An 11,535-nucleotide genomic window follows, 5' to 3' on the forward strand; every position below is an offset into this window, starting at 1 on the left:
ATTGCATTAGTAAGATACACTTGACATACAAATGAATGAAATAGCATATTTCATATTATCCGAAAAAAAATCCTTGGGGGAAAAATAAAAAAAAGTGCAGTAATGTTTTATGCTTAAAAAAAGTTTAGACTGATTTTCATATCATATATATGCCCCTATTTTTCCCGGCAGACAACAAAGGGATTCCCCCAACCCAATGTTTTTTAATTTGGGGAAAAATTTGTATATTGACACAAAGGGATTCAACCGTCGGGCGTCGAAAAACCGGGCACTGACACATTTTCCCCCAGAGAAAATTACCCCAAGAGAAAAACGACCATGCCATGAAGAACCAAAAGATCTCAGCTTCGAGGTATTATTACGTGTATGTTTGATAATATGTTTGATAAAAAATCATGTAATTTTACTTTTTCAAACCTTGTAATGGTCGACGCATGCTCAGACATAACGACATGAAAATTCGAATTCATTTGATTTGGCATCTCCCAAATATTTGTCTTTGAAAATGTCTGGCAGACAAAAACAAAGTGATATGATCATATCATAACGTTGGCGATTATGTTTTATTTATTTCAGTTTGACTGCGAATAAATTAACAGCTCTTGGCTGTTTTAACAAATTTGTTTTTGTTTTTTTAAGGTGAATGGCTGTTTTAACAAATTTGTTTTTGTTTTTTTAAGGTGAAAGAAGACTTCCTACCGCCCCACCTAAAGTTTTCGGTGCAAAATGAAAATTTTACGAGAAACCGTTTATTGGGTTTTGCTAGCGACGAAACAATTTGGGCCCTTTCTTTTAAAAAAGCGAAAAAAATGGGACCCCCTGGACATTTTAAGGTTTGAGGGGAAACCCTTTTAAAAAGCCCTTTTTTCATTTAGCCTTCTAAGGACGGGGATTGCCCCAAAACAACTACCTCTCGTTAGTTAACGTCCTCATGAGCAGCAGAAGTACAAAAGTCAACGTCGCAGTCCTTAAGGTACGACAATATCATTACAAAAAAAAATCTGTAAAAATAAATATATTTATGTAATGACAAAACCAATACATCAAAAAAACCGTTAAACAGAAAAAAAGAAAAAAAGTTTAAATTTAAAATTTCGAATACACTCAACAAATTTGGGGTATTTTAATTTTTCTTATCTGTTTTCCATTTAATGAGGGGTCCATCAGCCCCCCCAAGGGACAAAAAAAACAAACTTTTTTCCTGTCGATATAAAGTTCCTAAAGATTTAATTTTTTTAAGCCCCCAGTTTGGGGGTAATTTTTCTTCCATGCAATTCCACACAGTATTGACGCGAGGTGAATGTGAATGACTTTGTTGTTGATTTTGAGGCAGCCCTTTAGAACGCAATACGCAACGTTTTCGAGGACGCACAAATCCATGGATGCAATTTCCACTGGGCAGGAAAGTACAGGTAATGATAAAACACGAACGTATGCTGTAACTGATTAATTATTTACATGAAAAAGGATTGTCCGCCGACTATACCAGTCATCAAGCCCGGGTATTCCGCTTCATAATGATACTTGTTTGTCTGCCTTTCCTTCCTTCAGAACACATTGGTCATGTGTTTGAGTCCATTGCAGACATCGCACAAGACCGGTACGAGGACCTCCTAAGTTATATGCGGCGGACCTGGATCGAGTCAGATATGTGGCTAGTCCATTCTTGGTCTGTTTTTGAAATGAGCATCCTCACAAACAAAGATTTGGAAGGTAAGATCCTATTTTTAATATATTGATAATTTTAATTGAAAAAAGAGACTATATACCAAGCATAGAAATATTAGGTCACAGGCAAAATTGTAGCGAATTGAGCAAGGCCATCATGGATTTATACATAACTTTATTAAAGAGATAAATATATTTATTGATTTTGTTGACCAATGTCTATCTTATATGTATTGTAATATTCTATTTTTATTTTGCATTATTGCATAGAAGACTGAATGGGAGGGCTTTGGATCACCTCCAGTCTACCTTCTTATAAGACTTCTTCACAACGAGGCACATGTATAGCTGTCAGGAATGCGGAGCTAGTAAATGTGGGACAAGAGGAAGAAGTACCCTTACCTTCAGGGGGAGACACACCAGCTGTGGGACCGGTACAGAAATAGGGAACTGACATCGACCGGTCTGCTTAAAACATGACGTTACTTTTATTCGCAAAAATGTCAAATAAATATATATTTTGTTTTACACAATAAATGTTATTGCTATGTGATCTTCTTCGTCTTCTTTGTTTGTTGTTTGTAATTTAATTAATAACCAAGTTGTCAGATAATGCATATACTTATGATTGCGTTCAGATAAATACCTCAATATAACCATATTACATACGAAAACGTAAATGTCAATTTCAATAATTCTGTTGCAACATTTATTTGAAGATCTGTCTAAAACTCTGCTATAATTTATGAAATATTAAAAAAATAATTATAATAATATATAGTAGACGAGTTGACCAAAAAGGTGCTATTGACCGAAATTTCAGAAACAATGGTCATTTGAGATGCAATATCATTGACCTGATTCAAGTTTTTAGGATTATGCGTTTTTACAGCCGACCCAATCTTCCTGTTCATACCAGACAATGCAATTCGTTCTGCAATTGCATCGTTCACTCTGTTTTTCTTTAGCAGTAACGCATTGTCCAGTCTATGGATTGTTTAACATTTTCACTGTAGTTTTGTTTCAGAAGAAATATGTTTAAGTTTATAGGTCTGTTTACCGTATACATGTATTTTAAGCAGAATTCAACATTTAAACATGAACATGGTGAGAATTTTGAAACATCCGCAGATGTGTTCAAATTGTGGTTATCGAATGGAACCTTCAATGTGACACGTAAGTGATTTCCCATGAAAAGCGGTCCGAAAATATATAAAAGAATGCGTGTGCCCTAATCGAAAAAAAAACAACAAAAAAAACAATGGACAAAACTAAATAAAATGGAATTTTGAAGGGGGATCAGAGGTTATGAAGCCTGCGTGTCACAGATAAGCTGTCAAAAGACACAATTAAAAAGCAGGCAACATATCCTGAGGGTTATTGTAATAAATGGAGTAAATTCTAGTAATTTGGTTATAGAATTAAAGGTTTTAATAAGGTCAAATGATGCGTTTGAATTGGAAAAGAAGAATAATGATTTAAACATAATATTTTGTTAAAGTTGCTACTTCAGCATTCAAACAACAACAATGGATCACATACATACTGAGGGGCAGTAGTTAACATTTGTGCAGCTTGAACTATATGTCATTTAAAAATGAAAATGTATGTTTGTTAAATATACAGTCACTTGACGGACAACTGTTGTTCCCTTTACATTTAGTATAATAATGCTGACTTGTATTTTTTTAAACTTGCTATTGAATTTTAAAAGAAAACTTTATAAATTATAATATTAAAATGAAGACACACTGAATGAACCATCAAGTAATTGGATAAGCGTTTCCTGAAAGCGCATAGTATACCGGACTAAAGCAATTGAAAGTAAATCAATATTATGTTACGCCAGGTAATTAACTTAAAATATATCAATCTTCAATTTTTTGTAAAACGATACCAATAATATAAACAGCCTTCATATAAGATATGAATAATGCAACAAGAAAAATGAACACATATGACATATAATCATACTATAATAATAAACACAATGCATGTAAAGAACATGAACTATGAACATTTATATACACATAAGAAATTTATCAAGAACACACATGCACAAAGAAATAGCGTTATTTTTTACATTTGTTATGATACCATTTTATTTTACATTTCTTATTTGAACATTGTATCATGTTATTAGATGTACAAGTACAGTACAGTTTAGTAATTTTAGGAAATACAGTTAATTTTCCATTTAGCAAACAATTAAACAAATCTGATCGCATTTACAAAGTAGCAAAACGTATTTGTGACATATTGACACTATGATTATTCAAGACAAGTTCTGTAAAGGAAGGCAATTGCAAACTCACCACAATCAAAATAATTAATTTGTCTTTGAACATCAGGTACAATGATTCCTAAATAGTTATTTCTTGACTGATACAACATGTTACTGAAAAAACTGTACAGACATATTTGCGTTTACACTTTTATTGGACTTTAAACTGTCAAGTTCATAATTATAACCGTAAACGAAAGTGCCCAATGATTATTTCCATTATAATGTAATTGTGCGCTCGAAACTTTCTGTATTTTCCAGTCACTGTTGCTTCATGAAAATTTGGAACGAACAAAGTGTTCTGCATGCCATTTGAAATATTGCTAATGTAAGATTTAAACAATGTTTTAGAAGAATTTATCAAATTTTTATTTAATCAACCGTTTTTCATCTTGAATTACATTTTTATCACTATCATTTAAATAATATTCACAAATTCAGATAGACTAACCAATTATCTTAACTAGAACTGACATTTCTATCATCAATATTTGAATTAATTACCTCATCTATATCTCCTGTACTTTAATCGGAACACAGGAACTTGAAATTCTATCCCTATTAACGATAATATGCAAAATATACCCCTATATACTATAAAAAAAACTTTATAGTATATAGGGGGTATATTTGGATATTATAATTAATATTGGTAATTGATAGAATTTCAAGTTCCTGTAATCGGAAATAATACGTATCTTTTTGCACAGTTTCTGTCATTGCTATTGGACAATTGCTTTTTGCTGGATGATTTCAAAATTGATTTAGAGTTGTTGTTGTAGTTGATGTTTAAGGTGTTGAAGAGAAGAAATAATTAACGTTCTGATTTGTTTTCTGCATCCTCAGCCTACTATTTAATTCATTTATGAGAGATTGTTTTTACACTTGTAACTTTCTGCGTGTTGTTTATAGACAAAGCCATTTTCACTGCCAATATATGATAACAAGTGCCCGTAGCAGGACAACTACATTTTTCTTTTTGTGGCAACTTAACTACGCGTTCGAGCCTTTAATTTCTTCTACCATGAACGTATTCTTCGACGCAATGATCTTAATCAGAAAGTTTGTGATTACATATTCCGCTAATATGTTTTAGTCAGATTTTACTCATGATCCTTTTTCTATTCAACTGTTTTATCTTCTATTGTTGTTACATTCTTGTTCACTAATGTTTCTGATAATTCATTCATTGTACTGTGTTTTGTTCGACCTTTCCATTGTTTTCTTTCGGTACGTTTATAGTGTCTCTGTCGACGCGATCGCCTTTTTTTGATCTTCTAAATTTAAGCCGTGATTTGCATGTCTTAATAGTTCATCCGGAGTTCCTTCTAATTGTGACACTTTTATGTCAAACGGATCAAACATTGCCTGAGAATACTCTTTTTTAATTTGAAAAAATATCAAAACCTGCTCGTCCACGCTGCATTTCCATAAATATAAGGGTAAACTGTGGGGACAAAATCAAGTTTGAAAATGTATATCTTTTGGATTACTAGCATGTAATAAAAAAACATAAATCAAATATATACCCCGAATAAGATGTTTTATTGAAAAGCCGATACCCCTTTCCCTTTCTAAAATTCCGTGATTTTCCCCAAAAAAATGTGTGTCGTAAACTTTTTTAGATATTTAACCGAAAAGGGGCAAGGGGGTTTAAGACAGAAAAGGGCATCCCAAATCTCGATCCCTTGTCCCGGGCCCATAAATTTAACCATAAAACTATATAGACAAGGTCAACAAGGAGAGGGGGTGTTCAAGGGCCCTTGAAATTTACACCTTTCCCAAATGTTTCGTATCATCCCCGCAAATGACCCTTTCTTAAAACCCTAATAAGGATTTTTTATATTGACGCCATGTTTTTTTTACCTTGCTGTATAAAAAACCCTTTGCCATTTTTTCCCAACATTTTAAAACATATATTTCCCGGTGAGTTAAAGATTATACTAGGGCTAAATCATTGCGTAAAATTTTTTAAAATCCCCGGGAAATTTATTAAAAATCTTTTGAAATTCTTAACAAAAATGTCTAATATGAACAAAAATAAATTGAATAAACTATGTATAAGAAGGTGTATTCCCGGTCAAGTAGAGTTTGTCTTTTCTCTTTTTTTTTTTTTTTTTAATGACACTATATATTCATTTTGTGAGTTTTGTGTGACCATCTCTAGTGTGTAAAATTTTTAAAATAACATATCTACTTTAAATTTGTGAAGTCAAAACATGCTAATTTCAAATTTACAAAGAGATTGCGTGGAAATTATCAATATTTCATGATATCAAATTTTAGCATAGTCTTTCTTTAGATAGACTCGTCTGTAAGGGAAGCGTGCGGTGCAACCGTGGACGTTACTACAAATGAACCTGACACTGATATAGGAATTGAAGAATAGTTCACACAGGTGTGTACGTGAAATGCGTTGTTTCCGCTTTGTCAGGTAGTTGATTTCACTTAAAGGTGAAAGTAGGCCGATTTTCATAGGAAGTGAAATGATGAATAATTTGCAAAAAATACGTCAAAGGCTATGTATTCAAGACTAATATATTTAACAGAAAATTAAAAGAAAATGAATAATTTTACACTGAACGTGCTAAATTTCTTAAAACCGACTGAAATAATTTGTAGGGTTTTATCCACATTTCACTTCAGTTTAAAGTCTGTTGTAGTGCGTGCAGACAGATGCTGTTTTCGCAACGAACGCAAATAAATTTTGGCATCTCTTCCAGAGTCTTTCAAAAGAAATCCAATGAGGTTTAATAGCCTAAAATTATAGAATTTGAAAATTTTCATAAGTTTGCACTTAAATGGCAAACTATATGCGACAGATATTATGTAAGTTAGGAATATATGCTCACTATTGTTATGTGATACAAAATCAAAAGGGGAGATAACCCGAAAGTTATATTTTCAAAGTTTTGTCCCCGTTTTACTTAGATTTGTTTGCAATTACTAACTTTTTTGGTAATTTCTAAAAAACTATCAGAGATATTCACTCCAATCTTGGAATACTTCATTATAAAAACTGGACTGCATTTCTAAATGACAGATATCCCTTAAGGTTATTCTTATCTAATTATCTTCCTAGTAATTTCTGATTTACTTCCACCGGTTCAAAAGATACAAAGTGGACACAAAATCGCCCTTTTGGATCGAACTACCGATCTCTCCGAAATAATTGCAGGAACCCTCCAAGTTCGAGCGAACGAACTATATAATGTATTGTCGCTCACAGTTCTTTAATTTTAAGCTATCAATATCATAAAATGATCGTTTTCTTTCTGTTTGATAGTAGAGTCATTGTTAATTTATTTGTGCGGCCTTTCACACAATTCTGCAGTCATTGTTTATCGCACCAGAATTTTGTGGCTTCAAGAAATTTTGACTGCATGCCGCTTACATATATTACTATAATATTAGACTATAAAAACAATGTTTGAAATGTATGATCTTTTGTATTTTTTTCCAACCAATTTCATATTGAATTACCTTTTTATCATTTCCTTTAAGCTATATTTATCAATCTATGCAGTCACATCATTAGTAATAATATCTGTCATATGTTGCAGTTCGGATCGGAGTATTCGTCCTGAGGGTATCTCGCCCATGAGGGGCGTTACCGAGGGACGGATATTTCGTATCTGGAACCGCCACATATGTCCGATATTTTTGCTTGGGCATATTCTGCAATATTTTTACATATTTAAAAAATGGTTTACCTCAATTTTTATAAGATATTTGTTACATAGAAATTAATATCGTTTTATCCAATAACTATTATTTACAATAGCGTATGATTTTACAACTTAAATGACACCTTCGGAGAACTGACGTCATCCTTACCACACAAGTTCCATTCTAAAATGCGCCGAAATGACGTCATTCTAAACGCCTTCAGTCACAAAAAATTTTGATGGATGATTGATGATGATGATAATAATAATAATAATAATAATCATCATATAAACACTTTTAATTTCATGAAGCTTACATGAAGCTAAGAAATACATAATCTTATTTACAATATGGCCTTCAATTAAACAAGATAAAGAAAATCACAAATATGTACACACATATCAAAAATGTAGACAACAACCATTCAAAATCGACAGGTCATATCAGATTCATTTAAATATTGTAATATTCAATAAATATTTTTTTTATATTTCTTTTAAAAGCATATAGAGGACGAAGGCTGTTTACTATATAAATGTAAATTATTCTAAATTTGCTTATAAGCAATATGTCTAAAAACGTTCCCTTTTTTAAAATGTTTCTATCTGTAGTTGATCTAAGTGTAAATGTTCCATTTTACGAACATGCACTAGGATATCTGAAATGTAGGATGGAGTCAATCCTTATATAGATTAAATACTTATAATGCAGTATGATCTATTTTCCAAAGTTAACCAGCTTTAAAGATAGCGCTCTAACTGGTTTACACAATGTTATCTTTGCTGCTGCGCATTTATGCAGTTAATTAACTTTTTCAAATTCAGTTTTACTACAAGTACTCCATAATATACAACAATAATCAAAACAAGGTAAAATATAGGCATTGTAAAACCTTTCTTTCATCTCAGCGGTGAAAAAGTAGCGGATATTCCACCATTAAGAAAGCCATTTGTTTACAGACTCCGCTTTATTTGTAGGGCATTTCCATTTTAAAGTTTTTCTCTCTAACCGTAAAATACATGTACCTAATAAAATTTCTGTGATTTCGTTGATCTTAGATATATATTACTATATATTTATATTTCTCCTAATATTTCTAATCTTTGTATTTAAGAGAGAGGTTTTTGAAATTTTTAAATAAATACCCCTGCAAAATTGTCCGTCGCGTCCGGGTCCGTTCCGTTTGTCATTGTCTGCCCAAATAACTTAAGATTCCTGTTGACCCATAGTCTTTCATATTTGGTTTATGGAGAATAGGTTTCTTGATTATATGATGACCCCTAAAATTGAATTTTGAGGGTCACTGGGTCAAAGGTCAAAGGTCACAGGGACTTCTTTGGACTAAAAAAAGGCTTGTCCGCCCAATACATGTATTTAAGATTCCTTTTTGACTCACAATCTTTATATTTTGGTATATAGATTGGTCCATGGATTATTAATAGATACCCCTATTGATTTTAAAAAGTGACTGTGTGAAAAGCGTAAAGGTCACCAGGGCCTTGACTAAAAAAGATTGTCGCGGCCCCAATAACTTCAGATTTCCTTTGACCCACAAGTCTTCCTAATTTTGCATCAATGTTAGTCATTGACCATTGTATGGGCATGAACCATTAGGTGACCCCCCTAATTGATTTCGAAGTCACTAGGTTAAAGGTCAAGGTACAGGGGCCTTTAGGTTCAAAAAGCTTGCCACATTCAATTTGCTTTAGAATGGCTTTAGGTCAAAGTCTTCATATTTGGGTATTAAGGTTGGGTTTATGACTAGTAGATTACCCCTATTTGATTTTGAAGTCTCTAGCGTCAAAGGTTTCAAAGATAGAAGGGCCTTGACTAAAAAAAGCTTGTCGCGCCAAATAACTTAAGAAACCCTTTTGACCCAGTGTGACAATGGAGGTTAAAGTTAAATGACTATTAGATGAACCCTTATTGATTTTGAGATCACTGGGTTTCAAAGTCAGCAGAGGCGGCCTTTAGTAAAAAAAGTTGTCCGCCCAATAACTTAAGAATTGCCTTTTGACCCACAGCGTTTTCATGGTTTGGTTATTTAGGTTGGTAATAGACTTGTAGATGACCCCTATTGGTTTTTTTAGGTGACTGTGTTAAAAGGTCAAAAAAAGGTTTTTTCCTCAAAGGGGGCCACCCTTTTTTTTACCTACACATAAGCTTGTCTGCTCCAAAATGCTTAAAAATGCCGAGTGTAAGACAAGTCTATTTGAATTTTTGAACTTTTCTCATTTGAAGGCATTTTAATTTTGTCTCATATATTCATGCATGGAAACAACCCGCACCATGGCAAAGGCTGCATGAAATTCAAGGGAGGGGGTTCAAGACATTGCAATGGCAATTTTCAAGTTTTGAGGTCAGTAAGGTTCAAGCAGGTAAAGGTCACCCTTTATCTTTGCCAACTTAAAACATGGAAGAATATATAACTTAAAGCCAAGGGCAACTGGCATACTAGCAGGGAGGTTGTTTCCTTTGAGCCATAAATGCTTGATTTTGGACAAAGTGGTATACGGAGGTATTTCACCGCCATGACACGTGGGCGTTCTTATTTAGTTCTGAACGGCAATTACCTCTACAAAAGGTGCTTTTTCGGATTTATTGGGCCATGTTGTTTAATTTAGCACTATTAACTTATATTATCAACAGCACATTACACGAGTTCTCTGAAGTCAACTTTCATTTTTTTAATTTGATGCACTGCATTAGGCTGCAATATCAGCCGGCCATACATGTCTATGTTAGTGTTGTATCTTTAAATGACATATCATTTACGTTAGAAAATGAAGATTAAAAGGGCCTAATAATAGACCCATTGAGAGGACCCCTGAGTCCCCTGCTAATTTGAATGATCTATTTCCAATATTTCGACAAAACTGTTTCTAATGTAATAGACAGAGGCATCGAAACAACGACGAGGCTATCTGGATTTGTACGTAGGGAGGCGTAGACCCCGAGTATTCAAGTCAGGATTGCCGAGTGTTTTTGATGTTCTTTCTCTTTGTTATCATTGTAAACATAAAAAACAACGTTCCCTGTTGTCACACTATGAAAACTCCGGGGAAAAAGTACCCCAATGAAGAGAGGGCATCTGAATATATTTCTGTCGCTTTCCCTTTTCTTCCGTCACAATAAGTAAAAACCCAGCAAAAATGAGCCAATCAATGGCATGCTCTGGAGTGGGGGTAACTAATAACTGCACTCCAGTTAACGCAATGTGCATATATATGGTATAACGATTTAACTCACATTTTCAACAAAAAAAAGGTCCCCAAACTATGATACAATTTCAAGATATGATTTGAAGAGTTTTATTGAGGGTTTTGATTTTTTAAAGTTGTAATAATTTTAACTTCTGTCACAATATGATATGATCTACCAAAATCAAATGCCATCTTTAGGTCTCAAAAGTAAATTGTGCCTATCCAAACAACCGTCATCTAAATCAATTAAGGAAGGATTCTGTGACTCGTATTAGAGCAGTTTGGCAGGAATGATTTTTGTTTTATGAATCCCGACTGACTTTCATTAATGATATTAGTTTTGTAATTATAAAATGTGTAATTATGATGCAAATATGATATTTCAAATATTTTTGATATGGTTGGCAAAATTGAAATAAAGTCTATAAAATTATTTGGATCTTCTTTTGGATGCCATTTTGTTATTTGGGAAGTACATATACTTTTTTAAGTTTATTCATTCATTTCCTGTTACTATTGTTTACATTCAGTTTATCAATTATGTAGTTTTACCACTTGAATGGGCTGAATATACAAAAGTATGCCATTGAAGCATTTTGTTCAGTTTGTTCTTTCGCAGTGATTTGAAATTTTTTGTTTTAAATTTTGAATTGCCAAAATGAACGCCATTGTAAATCACGTGAACTCCTCTGGCACTCCCAATGTTTTCTT

This window comes from Ruditapes philippinarum, unplaced genomic scaffold, assembly GCF_026571515.1.
Source record: "Ruditapes philippinarum isolate M1 unplaced genomic scaffold, ASM2657151v2 ctg3344_1_1_1_1, whole genome shotgun sequence".
NCBI classification, from domain to species: Eukaryota; Metazoa; Mollusca; class Bivalvia; order Venerida; family Veneridae; genus Ruditapes; species Ruditapes philippinarum.